The sequence below is a fragment of the Staurois parvus genome, unplaced genomic scaffold, assembly GCF_062004578.1.
Source record: "Staurois parvus isolate SC_StPar_1 unplaced genomic scaffold, SC_StPar_1.0 ptg000096l, whole genome shotgun sequence".
Taxonomy (NCBI): Eukaryota; Metazoa; Chordata; class Amphibia; order Anura; family Ranidae; genus Staurois; species Staurois parvus.
In genome coordinates, this window is record NW_028317892.1 from 16528666 (window position 1) to 16543178 (window position 14513).

The following is a 14513-nucleotide window of genomic DNA, read 5'->3' on the forward strand; positions in this document are numbered from 1 at the left end:
TTTCTCTTCTTTGCCCACAGCCTTTTGGGACATGTTACAGGTCCCAGAAGGCTGTGGGACCATTCATGAAGCACAACGTGGCACGCACATGCGTAGTGAGCTGCTGGCAGTAGAGCCACAAGCTGTCAGAGCTGGCTTCCTACACTAAAGACGACGGTGCTGTGGACCAAAAGACTGGTGAAGAACTAGCCCAAGAGAGGACGACACTGGATCTTTGGACAGGTAAGTGGCCTTTTATTAAAAGTCAGCAGCTACAGTATTTGTATCTGCTGACTTTTTTCTTCTAGGGTAAAGAACTGCTTTATAATGACATGCAAAGCTAAACAATTTCCGAAGCACAGTATCAGCGCTAAAAAGTCAATGTCCCTTTGAGTGTCCTTTTTAGATGAATGTTCAGGGCCCTTATATTCAATAAATCTACTATAAAACCATCTCTTTATTCTTGAGGTTTTGATTAAAATCCTCATAACAGGAAAGAATCTCAAAAGAAAAAGAAAAAAAGAGAGAGAGGAGACTATACCACAGTCAATCAGCTCAATGTGGAGGAGTATTGCTCTGTGGTAATGTCATATGTGAGTAAGTGTACAGAAGATGTAGAATTAATCACTTTCCTAATCAGAAACCCTGGGTGGATAGGGAGGTGAGGACACTGGTTAGGGATAGGAATACCGCCTTTAGATCAGGTGGTAGGGAGGCACATTGGGTGGCAAGGAGGAGGTTAAAGTGGAGTTCCACTCACACTGTAAAAAAATAAGTCAGCAGCTACAAAAACTGTAGCTGCTGACTTTTAAAAAAACAGCCACTTACCTGTCCCACAACCCCGCGGTGTCCTCCTCGCAGCCCATTTCACCAGCCGTCTTCTCTCCCTGGCACTGGCATCTTTAGTGTGGGCACCTGGCTGTGACAGCTTGCGGCTTCACAGCCGGGTGCCCACTGCGCATGTACGAGTAGTGCTGTGCTTCCTGAATGGGCCCGTAGTTTTCTGGGACCTGTCACATGTCCCAGAAGACTACAGGGAGGGAAGGTAGGAGGACAACTTCCGCTTCTGATCGCCTAGGCGATCTCAGCAGAAGTGGGAGCGGGTACCTGTCAAATTTGGGTACCCGCGCCCACCCCCGCTCCCCAAAAGTACCAATCCTTAATGGGGAGCGGGGGATCAGTCTTTAAAGCGGAACTTCCCCTTTTCGGTGGAGCTCTACTTTAAGAGTAGACATTAGGGAGGCTAAGCAAATGTATAAACTAAGACTGGAGACTCTGCTAGCATTGGGACCATGTGGAAGACTATTCATTCAGCTACAGGTTATAAAATAAGACAGGCTGACACAGGGGAACATGAGGCCTCTTTAAAATTGAATCAGTTTTATGCCTATTTCAATCATCAAAATAAGGATATTATTGTTAGGTTCCCTATACTATCTGGGGATATGCCTATTAAAATCACTGCTCAGTATGTGCGTTTGGGGTTGTTGAGGGTTAATGAGCGGAAATCTGCAGGGCCTGATAACATCCCAGTGATTATTGTAAAGAGATGTGCCTTTCAATTGGCAGATATCTTTGCAGACATCCTTAATGTTTCTTTACAGCAGGCGGGGGTGCCCTCTTGCTTGAAGTCATCAATAATTGTTCCAATCCCAAAGAAATCTAGTATTACCTGCCTTAAGGATTATCGCTCTGTGGCCCTGACTCCAATAGTAATGAAGTGCTTTGAGAAATTCATCTTAAATCATATTAAACATCATATTCCCCCAGGGATAGATAGCTACCAGTTTGCTTTTAAAGAAAATAGATCTATGGAGGATGTATTTAATATGATTTTTCCAATGAAGCTTGTTGCCAATATGAACTTTTTGGGATTGAGCTCAATGCTTTGTAACTGGATTTTGGATTTCCAGGCTGATAGGCAGCAGAGGGTAAAAGTTGGTAATTTTTACTCATCAATGCTGTCCCTTGATACAGGCGTGCCACAGAGATGTGTGCTAATCCCTTTTTTGTTTACTTTATGCACTTATGTTTCTCATTTCGAGGGGGACTCTATATTAAAATTCACAGACAACACCACGTTAGTGAGGAAAATAAAGGGTGGCAATGATTCGGCATATTGCCAGGATACTGAAAATCTAGTTGGATGGTTCAGAGAGAACAATTTACAGTTAAATGTAGTGTAGCACCCTCTAGTTCACGACTAGAATAGTGTAGTGTATTATAGGCATAATCATTGTGTATGACTCCTGGTAGTTGTGTGAGTCATGTGCTTAACCACGTGCCCTCCTGAGGATTTACCCCCCTTAATGACCAGGCCTCTTTTTGCTACTCGGCGCTGCACTAATTCAACTGATAATTGCGCGGTCATGCAATGCTGCACCCAAACGAAAGTTATGTCCTTTTTTTCACACAAATAGAGCTTTCTTTCGGTGGTATTTGATCACCTGTGCGCTTTTTATTTTTCACGCTATAAACGAAAAAAGACCAAAAATTTTGAAGAAATACAATATTTTTTACTTTCAGCTATAAAAAATATATAGTAAACTCAAAGTTACTTATAAATTTAGGCCTATAAATGTATTCTGCTACATGTTTTTGGTAAAAAAATCCCAATAAGTGTATATGGATTGCTTTGTGTGAAAGTTATAGCGTCTACAAACTATGGTATAGATACTGCAATTTACACCATTTTTTTGCTATACAGTGCTGCACTAGTTTATCGGACAATTGCGCGGTCATGCAATACGGTATATAAATGAAATTTATGTCCTTTTTTTCACACAAATAGAGCTTTCTTTCAGTGGTATTTGATCGCCTGTGCGGTTTTTATTTTTTGCGCTATAAAAGAAAAGTCTGACAATTTTGAGAAAAAAAACAATATTTTGGACTTTTTGCTATAAAACATGTCCAGTAAAAAAAATGTAAAAATCAAATTTCGTCATAAATTTCGGCCAAAATGTATTCTGCGACATGTCTTTGCTAAAAAAAAACCAATACGTGTAAATTAATTGGTTTACGTGAAAGTTATAGCGTTTACAAATGGCGGTAAAGATACTGGGATTTTTAATTTTTTTTTATACTAATAATGGCGGCGATCAGCGACTTATGGCGGCGATCAGCGACTTACGGCGGGACTGCGCGGACATTCTGACACTGGGGGGAACTGACTTGGGGTCACTGACATCCCCAGTGACACCAATACAGTGATCAGTGCAAAAAAAAAAACACTGACACTGTACTAATGGCACTGGGGAGGAAGGGGTTAACTTTTTTATTTACTGAAAGGGTTAACTGTGTGAGGGGAATGTTTTACTAGGGGGCGGGGGTGTGTACTGCACGGGGGACAGCTGATCGGGAGAGATAAACTCTTCTCTCCGGCTCAGCATGTCAGGAGCTGACAGGGAACTGACAGAAAGCAGAGCTACTGCAGCCCTGCTCTCTGTCAGTGATTGCCGCTAATCGGCAGGATACAGCCGCTAACGACCAACTGTGACCCGGCGACTGACATCCGCGGCCGTGATCGGCGGGACAGGTAGGGAGGTAGCGTGCCCCGCGCGCATCCCCTACCTGTTTTGCAAACACACGTTTTAAAACGTGGTTTTGCCCAGCCGTGCCACCCTGCCAACATATTTCTACAGTTGCTGGGCGGCATGTGGTTAAGGTTGGGTTATTGCAGATCAGCTGGATAACAGGTTGTGGCTCTTTTGCCTCCTCCTGAATCTGTGGACAGTGTGAGTACAGCAGTACACTTTGGAATCTACAAGGGGAAAGACTGCCAAACGTAGCAAGCTTTCTACAGACAGCACTGGGCTCAAACCTGAATACTTGTCCAGGGAGATCTTCCAAGAAGCCAGGAGGACTGGTAGTGTTCGCAGGCTGTGGAGCTGGAAGCAGCTCTCTAAGGGGAGAGAAGATGTCTCTGCATGTAGCTACAAGAAGTAAAATGATTTTTTAGGGGCTGCTAGTTCCTCACCCATAAAGGGTAGCTGCTACTGATTTGCAATGACTGATGGATTTCAGGAAAAGAACAATCTTGGATTTGCCTTTGTACTTAGAAGGGAAGTGTCCCCCTTCCATTGTTTCAAGCCAAACTGGGCATCCCATAATCCCTATTCCCCATCTAAGTTGATTTCCCTTAATATAATAACAAAACCAAGCCATGGACAGGTCATTTCTTTGGATGCAAGTTGGTGCAAGAAATACCTGTTGCCTGGCTGTGCGTAGATAGGCTTAGGGATACCCACAACACAGAGCCCCTCACAAGGGTAGTGCTACAGTAGCAACAACAAAGGAGATGATGATGAGCCAGTGATGATTAACTTCTTGCCGACCAGCCACTGTAGAAATACGGTGCAGGTCGGCACGGCTGAGCAAAACCACGTTTTAAAACGTGCGTTTGCAAAACAGGTAGGGGGCGCGCGAGAGGCGCGTGCCCGCCCTACCCATCCCACCGATCGTGGCCGCAGGTGTCAATCCCCGGGTCACGGCCGGTCATTACCTACCGTGTCCTGGCAATTAGCGGCAATCACTGACAGAGAGGACGGCTGCAGTGTTTACACTGCAGCCGTGCTTTCTCTCAGTCCCCTGTCAGCTCCTGACATGCTGATCTGGAGAGAAGAGTTTATCTCTCCAGAACAGCCTTGTTCCTGTGCAGTACACACCCCGCCCCCTAGTAAAACACTCCCCTCACACAGTTAACCCTTTTAGTAAATAAAAAAGTTAACCCCTTCCTCCCCAGTGCCATTAGTACAATGTCAGTGTTTTTTTGTTTTTGCACTGATCACTGTATTGGTGTCACTGGGGATGTCAGTGACCCCAAGTCAGTTCCCCCCCAGTGTCAGAATGTCCGACGCAGTCCTGCCATAAGTCGCTGATCGCTGCCATAAGTCACTGATCGCCGCCATAATTCGCTGATCGCCGCCATTATTAGTATAAAAAAAATTAAAAATCCCAGTATCTTTCCCGCCATTTAACTTTCACGTAAACCAATTAATTTACACGTATTGGGTTTTTTTTTTAGCAAAGACATGTCGCAGAATACATTTTGGCAGAAATTTATGACTAAATTTGATTTTTACATTTTTTTTTATTGCACATGTTTTATAGCAAAAAGTCCAAATATTGTTTTTTTTCGTCAAAATTGTTAGCGTTTTTTTTTTTATAGCGCAAAAAATAAAAACCGCACAGGCGACCAAATACCACCGAAAGAAAGCTCAATTTGTGGGAAAAAAAGGACATACATTTTATTTATGTACCGTATTGCATGACCGCGCAATTGTCCGTTAAACTAGCGCAGCGCTGTATAGCAGAAAAATGGCATAAATTGCAGTATCTATACCATAGTTTGTAGATGCTATAACTTCCACACAAAGCAATCAATATACACTTATTGGGATTTTTTTTACCAAAAACATGTAGCAGAATACATTTTGGCCTAAATTTATAACCAACTCTGAGTTTACTATATATTTTTTATAGCTGAAAGTAAAAAATGTCGTTTTTCTTAAAAGTTTTTGGTCTTTTTTTGTTAATAGCGTGAAAAATAAAAAGCGCACAGGTGATCAAATACCACAGAAAGAAAGCTCTATTTGTGTGAAAAAAGGATGTAAATTTCATTTGGGTGCAGCATTGCATGACCGCGCAATTATCAGTTGAATTAGTGCAGCGCCGAGTAGCAAAAAGAGGCCTGGTCATTAAGGGGGGTAAATCCTCAGGAGGGCAAGTGGTTAATGGGATAATGATTATAGATAGTGCAGCGCTCAAAACAATACTATGTGCAATACAAAAAAATGTGCTCACATGCAATTGTGTCAATAATTATTCAAAAATGAATAATTAAATGAAATATCTTAATTATAAAGTGCCACTCAATAATTATTCTCTTCACATTAGTGCCCACATAATCAAAAAATAATAATAACTACCGTTTGCACAAGGGATAATTTTCACAGTGCTCTAAGTGTAATACAGTGACCACACTTCACATGCCACTCAAAATCATCAAAATAAAATGTCCATAAAAAACAAGTGATAACAAATTCATGCAAGGTGCAAAAAAAAGGTGTTCATATTCCGTGAACGTGTCACTCTTCACCTCCTAAGGCTAAATTGCCTCCTCACCTCCTTCAAACGACAAGGGAGAGGGTTTTGCCTCTCCTGACTCTACCCACCCACCTGCTTGCTGTGCTACTCTGGGACGAGGAAAAATGTTGTCCGGAGTGGTAAAAATTAATATATAAAGCTACTAGATCAGCAAGAGGGAGAGACTATCCAGAGAGACTACAACTTGCTTTCGAAGAAGTGTCCATTCAAAAAATTAAAGTCCATCCAGTTGCTCTCAGTAGGCTTCACGCAACTGTGTACCTGACACGTGTGTGAAAAGCCAATCGATCCAGTTCACCACCATGTGCGAGGCTGCTGACCGGGGGTAATGGAAGTCCCCTAAAGAGATCCACAACGTGAGGAGAGGTACTTATCGTCAGTAGATAAGGGTCCAGAGTGATCCTGAAAGCTGTCTGGCCCTTAGGGGTCGTTTGAAGGAGGTGAGGTATAGAAGCAGGGGCGGACTGACAACTCATGGGGCCCCCGGGCAATAGGGGATCATGGGGCCCCTGTGTCCTTGCCCAAACTCAAAGAAGCCTATGAAAAAGGAACCAGGGGCATCTCATGGGGCCCCCTACTGACCCCAGGCCCTCGGGCAGTGCCCGAGTTTTCAAATGGTCAGTCCGCCCCTGTATAGAAGTATTGGTTCTCATACTACCAGGTTGAGGAATAGCTTCTTTCCTCGATCTGTGTGGCTGTTGAACACTAGACGTCCTGTGGAATAAATGGATTGGGAGTTATGTTTTTATTACGGTATGTATGCTGTTTTTGGTTAAGTGTCTTTATGTTGAGCGCGGAATTCCTTTTTTTAACGTGAGGGAGCTACAACTGTGTTTCATTTTATGATTGTTATTGTAAAATGACAATACAGTTTCTGATTCTGATTCTGTATGGTGTACTATGTTCTACTCCATATGTGCAATGCTTAAAATCATATAATGTGCGCACATTTAATTGGGTTTATGTGCTCCTTTATATACACCCTTACCCTCCAGTCAGTATTGTGAAGCGTTCATCAACCACTGTTGAATCCTCTTCCCTAGTTGCTCTGAATTATCCTTCTTGGGTGATGACCTCCCCTCACAATTCCAATTGGATGTTAAGAGCTCCCAAAAAAGAAAATCATACACATAATGTATTATATTTGGTTTTTCTGAAAAGTTTTGCATATATTCTCTTGGGGATTGAGGTGGATGAACGTTCTTCAGTGATTAAGTGGATATGCACAGAAAATGTTAATATCTGGAAAGCTGCATGAAGTGAGTGGTGCCACACAGTACACTTAGTGGATTTACAATTGGGATTTAAAGGGAAATACCTGTTTTAGGCTCACTATGTGTGAGTAGCTTTTTTGCAGTAGTTTTTGTTTAAATGTTTTACGGTATCACACTATGTGTATGATTTTCCTTTTTGGGAGCTCCTAACATCTACCCGGCTGGGACTCAGTGATCATTGGAAGGGCTGAGAGAGGAGAGATCTGTGTGTAAACAACACAGATCTCTCTCCTGTCAGCATGGGCATGCTGCTTTGTATCTCTCTGCACAGCAAAGAAATACAAAGCAGCATTTCTCCCTAGTAAAACACAGCACACAATGTGAAACACACACAGCACACAGTTAACCCTTTGATTGCCCCAGATGTTAATCCCTGCCCAGTGTCATTAGTACAGTCTCAGTGCTTTTTACTAGCACTGATCACTGTATTAGTGTCACTGGGGATATCAGCAGCAGTTAGTCAGTTCCCACTCAGTGTCAGAATGCCGCAGTCCCGCTATAAGTCGCTGATCGCCACTATTACTAGTATAAAAAATTAAATAACAATTCCAGTATATATATCTCCAGGGCCGCAGTTAGATATCACGGGGTCCAATACAGCATACCTGACAGCCCCCCCCCCCACCACCACCACCGCCAGAGAAAATATCAAAATTATATTTATGGTAAAAATACACTAAAAACGTTATTAATGTACTCAATCCCAACAAAATTCCTGCTAAATCTAAATGATAAAGCTGTACTGAGTTAATAAATAAAACTGTGTGTGTAATTGAGGTCTTGGGGCTCATTCACATGGGTGCTGTGGCCTGTAGAGTGGGAATCAGTGGTTTGTTAATGTGGCTGGAGCTGTTTGCAGACAACCTATGTTACACTATGGAAACACTGCAGGTCCTAATGTTACAGGCACATGGGTGCAGGTATACAGCCCTGTACACACAGTGAGCATTCAGGGCCACTTCCCCACGCCTTCACACCTGTCAGATTAAAACCTGTGTTCATACAGCTGCTGTGTCCCCATAGTGTAACAGGTGTCTCCAGCCACATGAACAACCCACTAATTCATGCTGTACAGGCCAGAGGACCTGTGTGAATGTGGCATTTTTCTAATTATTTTTCCCTCAGCCCATTAATTTCAATGGGCTGCCTAATGTGTGGGAACATGCAAAAATACTGCAGGCATATTATTTTTAAAAAGTGTGTTGCACCTAACCGCACAGTAGTGTGGTGCCATGTGTTTTGGTGGTTGTGAATGCATCTGTGTTTACTAGATGTGTGGAGGTGCAATTAAGTATTCATGGTACCTGCACACATCTGCAAAGGGCGTTGCATTTCTTTGCTGTGCAAGAAATGCATGCTCTTGTATGCGTGTCTGCACCACAGATGGTGTGAACAAGTTCTAATAGTAATTTCACTCTATAGAAAAGCAGTCTACACTACCAAATGCATTTTTGCATGCGTATTTTTTACGCATTTTTAGCGTATTCCGGTGGATTTTTTATGTGTTTTTTGACACGTTCCAGTGCGTTTTTTATGCATTCCAGTTAATTTTCCCCCCTCTCTTTTTCTTCAATTTAATTAGGGACATGTATGTTCTAGTGCATTTTTGATGCATTTTACCGTGTTACCGTTCTGTGCAGAAAAAATGCATTATGTTCTGTTTTTTTTTTCTGCAACCAGAACACACTGGAACTGCAAGCACTGATGTGAACTGTGACATTGACAACCATATAACCTACTTTCTGTGCATTTTGGATGCAGAAAAAAAAGCAACTGAAATGCCTGTAGTGTGAACTGGCTCTAAAGATTATTATAGGTCAGGGAACAGGACTGACCAGGAACTGTGCATTCAATCAGATTAGTGGTGAGATACAATCAGGAATCATATAATAATGTGAGATCTGAGCTGTATGTGATAGGAAATTAGACACATTAACTTGATCAGTAAATAAATAGTTAAATAAAAAGAGTGGGGCGGTGATACATAGATTTGCAGAGGGAAAAGGTGATGACAGGAGAGGGGAGGGGGTCAAGTTGTATGAGGAGAGGGTTTTGTAGCAGTGAACAGAAAGGGATCAGCAGTCTGGGGGAGAGGAACAAAGTTGCAATCAACTATAAACAGAAGGAAACTTGAAAGTCTCAAGCCTGTGGAGCAGAGCAGGAGTGCCTCTAACATCACCGCTGTGTGATAGAATGACAGGAGGCTATCAATGGAATTTTGCAGCTGCAGATGGGCTTGTCAGCTGCCCTGGCCCCCCTCTACAGCTGATGGGGCCGGGCCCCCTACAGGAGGGCCAAGGGTACCCCCTTATCAGTGGCCCTGTATATACCACCATTTGTAAACACTATAACTTTCACATAAACCAATTAACCACTTGCCTTTCTGAGGATTTACCCCCCTTCATGACCAGGTCATTTTCTGCATTACAGTGCTGAATTATTTTAACTGACAATTGTGCGGTCATGCAACGCTGCACCCAAATGACATTTACGTCCTTCTTTTTCCACAAATTGAGCTTTCTTTTGGTGGTATTTGATTGCCTGTTGGTTTTTTTTATTTTTTGCGCTATAAGCAAAAAAAGACTGACAATTTTGAGAAAAAAACAATATTTTGGACTTTTTGCTATTAAACATGTCCAGTAAAAAAATAAAAAAAATCAAATTTCATCATAAATTTAGGCCAAAATGTATTATGCTAAAAAAATCCCAATACGTGTAAATTAATTGGTTTACGTGAAAGTTATAGTGTTTGGTAATGGGATTTTTTTTCTACTAGTAATGACGGCGATCAGCAACTTTTAGCGGGGCTGCGGCAGACATTCTAACACTGGGGGGAACTAACTTGGTGTCACTGACACCCCAGTGACACCAATACAGTGATAAGTGCTAAAAAAACAAGCACTGACACTATACTAATGGCACTGGGCAGGGAGGGGTTAATGTGAGGGGCAATCAAAGGGTAAACTATGTGCTGGGAGTGTTTTACTAGGGGGCGGGGGGCTTGTTCTTCACTGTAAGCACACTGATCGGGATGGCTGTACTGTGAAAAGCCATGCCGAGCAGTGTGCTCGAGCTGACAGGGAGGAAGATTGTTTGTAAACAAAACAATCTTCCTCCCCGTCAGAAATGCTCAGTAATCACCTGCGCCAGCGGGTAATTACCAGCCCAGACCCGGTGATTGACATCCGTGGCCACGGCTGGCGGTGATGGTTTAATGTTACTTTAAGCAATGGCTGCTTGTCATTTCTCAGGGTGGGTTTCCTCATGGTCACAACAGTGGACTTGTAGTCGCCATTGAAAACCCAAGTGACAAGTGGAGTACAATTGGAAAACAGAACTAGGCTATTGTCACCCTATAACAGGACGTTCCTGAACAAGGACCTTCATGGAAGGATCACCTGTATCATTTTAAAGTGATCCTTTTGCCAGAAATACATTTTTCAATAAATATTTGCCTGTAAGAGAAGCTAATAAACACATCTATGTTGCCTGCTCTGCCAAATGCCTAAGTTAAGGGGAAATATTACTCTGAAGTCTGCTGAGAAAATGACACTGTTTTGCTGACAAAAAACACGTTTTAAAAAAATTAATGTATCAAATAGTCTATGTTTGTTGTGGAGGAAATTTTTTAGCTATTTTTTTTACAAAATCAAATGTAATAGCCAAATTTCCTATGTTTCTATAGAGCATGATAGTATCTTAGTAATACGACAGTTACACGCTAGATGGCACTGTGCCTTTGTACAAAGCTGGAAAGTGCAGAATTTCCAAACATTTTGTTTTTTCACAAATATTGTTCCCTGACGTACATAAATAGATGCAGTTCACTGTATATTAGCAACCATTTAATATTTCCTCATTTTCACAGAGAAAATATTAAATTAAGAAAATCAAGCTAAATTAAGCTGTTATTTAGCATATTATTTAGCACTTTGTAAATGTAAAAAGTATAGAAAAAACATCACTCTTGCAATTATAATAACTTTTGTATTTTATTGGTTTGGCATGGGATATTTGTAGTTATCTATTTGAAGACTTTCGTCTAGTCCGAAGTAGTCATGAATATATACTATCGTGCATAGATTTAGGGCTCATTTATACCTCTCCAGTGTATGCACTGCAGTATGTGCTTTAGCGCATTGATGTGCTATTCATTACAAATGACCTCCTGATGCACTAACCCTATGAACCTCCAATGCACGTGCAACACAAGATAATGCATTACCATGCACTGTGTTGGAAAAAATGCTGTATACTTGTTTGTTTGACTGTTCTGGTGCATTAGCAACCAATTCATTTGAATGAGCTGCCTTAATGCAATGTGCTTTTACCACGGGTTCACATATATGCGGTGCGGTATATCACATGTGATTCACACAGGAACCGCACCTCATTCCTGTGCAAATCCAAATGTACAAATGTGATTTGTGTGCGGTGCAATTGGAGCTATACATTGTGTATGGCTCTAATCGCACCGCACCTGCACCAAAAAGATGCAGGACCCTTTTTTGGGTCCTCACTAGAATCGGATTGCATGGGTATGCACACTTATGCGATCTGATTCTGCACATTGCACAGCATTTTGTGGACCGATTTCGGTGTGTTGTTAACTTAACATACACCCCTGCAGCGGTTTGCATGAACGGGGTGCGATTCTGATGTGGTGTGGAATGCACACTGAAAATGCTGCAAATTCTGCATCGCATCAGTGTGAGCCCAGGCTTAAGTTTGACAGTTTATGACAGTTTAAGCCCTGGTTCACTCCAGTGCGATTTGTCATGCAACTTGACAGTTTAAAGTTTAAAGTCGCACCCTATTTGGAGCTGTTCAAATCGGTGTGACTCTGGGTTGCACTGACTTTGAAAAGTGTTCCTATACTATTTTTTGCAATTTCATGTACGACTTGCATTAACATCTGTGCATGAAGTCACACAGATGCCGACAAGCCGCACAGGAAATCGCACTGATCTACGGCTTTGAAGTAGCACGATTTCAGAGCTGCGTTGGTGTGAACCAGGGCTTAATCAATGCACCAGCGCTGCAAAGTGTAAATGGGTTCCTAAACATTTCCCAACCACCTGGTTGATTTGTGAGCAGAGTACAAGAAAACTGGAATAATTACTCCCAGCTATCAATCAAGTGTCCACATTCCTCTAGTCTGTACTGGAATACGAATTAAAGGATAAGTTTACCTTTTGTAACATGTTACATGTCACACCCATATTAATGGTATAACATGTAACATGTTACAAAAGGACCAACTTCCGCTCTCCCTTGATCCCCTGTTTTGACAGCTAGCAGGGGGGATCTTCTCCGTCTGCAAGCTGTCACAATTTTTTAAAAAACGTGGCTGTGTAGGGCTCTACCCGCCTGGCCACATCACTCATTCACAGTGTTCTGTAAATGGAAAAACGACAAGTTCCAACAGCCTCAGCGGCTGTCAGCTTGTAGTTGTCAATGAACTACCATGGCGCTGTGAGCACTGTGGTGCCCCATTGATTCTTCCTGTCTGAGCTACAAGCACACTGATACTCTGACAGGTCTGCAGTATTGCTGCAATGCTTTCCAGGCTCCCAAAACAGAAAATAGTAAATTCACATTTATTTACCTGCAAAAAAATTTGCATTTATTATTTTTGTTAAAAGGTAAACTTATCCTTCTAAACAATGTTATTGGGTGCCGTGGGAAAATGCCCAACTTTACTTTGCAATACTGGAAATATTTTCCACAGTCATATACATATTCTATTTTTTCATTCCTGATGTAACTGCTTTTTTTACACATTTTACTGGAAAAACAACAAATCATGATACTTGGTTTGTTATTGTAATAGTGCAACCAGATGTAAGTGTAACAATGGAAATGTTTACATTTTATTTCTACTTGACATGAAAACAACACTAATACACTAATTCTTATGCCTCATGCACATGGACACTTACCAACTCCCATGTACTGAGGAGCAAAGTCCCCTGCGCTTAATGGCACCCAGAGAGCAGCACATGCCACATACAGTCATCAATACAAGTGAATGGCTGTATGCTGCTATGCTGGGCAGACCCGCGGATAAGGGGGTACCATCAGTCCTCCTCTACGGGGCCCAGCCTGGGTGAATCAGATATCAGATGTGGGCAGGGAGGGTGATTGGCATGGCAGGGGGCAATAACTAGAACCAATCCCCTGTATGGTTCTCTCTGCAGCAGCTGAAAGCTGGCTTCTTCTCTCCCTCCCATTGGCTTTCAGCTGCTGCAGAGAGACCAATACAGGGGATCGGTTTAAGTAATTGCCTCCCCACCACACGCATGACCCTCCCCGTGTACCAATATGTTTCCCCTGCCCAGGCCCCCCGCAGTGTACCTGGCTCCCCTTCTCTCCTTCCCACCGCAGCTGCAAGCACACAAAAGGATCCCTCAGGACTGAGAGTAGGGGAAGGGTCCTGTATATATGTCACATTTACCAGCACCTTTCTTTCCTGAATGAACACATTGAGTAATCAGAACCTATCACTCATTGTGTTCATTTATAACTGAAGCATAGTAAGCTTTTTTTTTTTTTTTAGGGGGGACCCTGTCAGGTTGGCTGTATGGGGCCCCATGGTTTCTACCAGCAGCCCTGATGCTGGGGTAAACACTGATGGCTTCGGAAGTGGCTTTTACTCAAGCCAGCAGTACCATATTGCTGTTTCACTGGGACAAACTCTGCAGCTGTGGCTTTACCTGTAAACAGGGCTATCCAGGGCATATTCTGTAGCTTATAATCTCAGCCATAACATGCACAGATACTGGATTGAGACCTATTCACCTATCCTCCTTGTTCAATTCTTAACCACTTGCCTAACAGGCACTTTTACCCCCTTCCTGCCCAGGCCAATTTTCAGTTTTCAGTGCTGTCGCACTTTGAATGACAATTGCACGGTCATGCAACATTTAACCATATGAGCTTTTTATAATTTTTTTCACACAAATAGAGCTTTCTTTTGGTGGTATTTAATCGCCACTAGGTTTTTATTTTTTGCAGTAAAAAAAAGAGAAAACAGTTTGAAAAAAAAGTTTTTCTTTGTTTCTATTATAAAATTTTGCAAACAATTAATTTTCCTCCTTCACTGATGTGCGTTGATGAGGCTGCACTGTTAGGCAGCACTGATGGGCACTGATA

General features: G+C 42.2%; 1 protein-coding gene across 1 annotated transcript in view; it reads left to right on the forward strand.

Moving 5' to 3' along the window:
* The window catches only part of SUSD1 (sushi domain containing 1), a 259310-nt gene that overhangs the window by 141437 nt on the left and 103360 nt on the right, over positions 1–14513 (forward strand). The window lies entirely within an intron of this gene.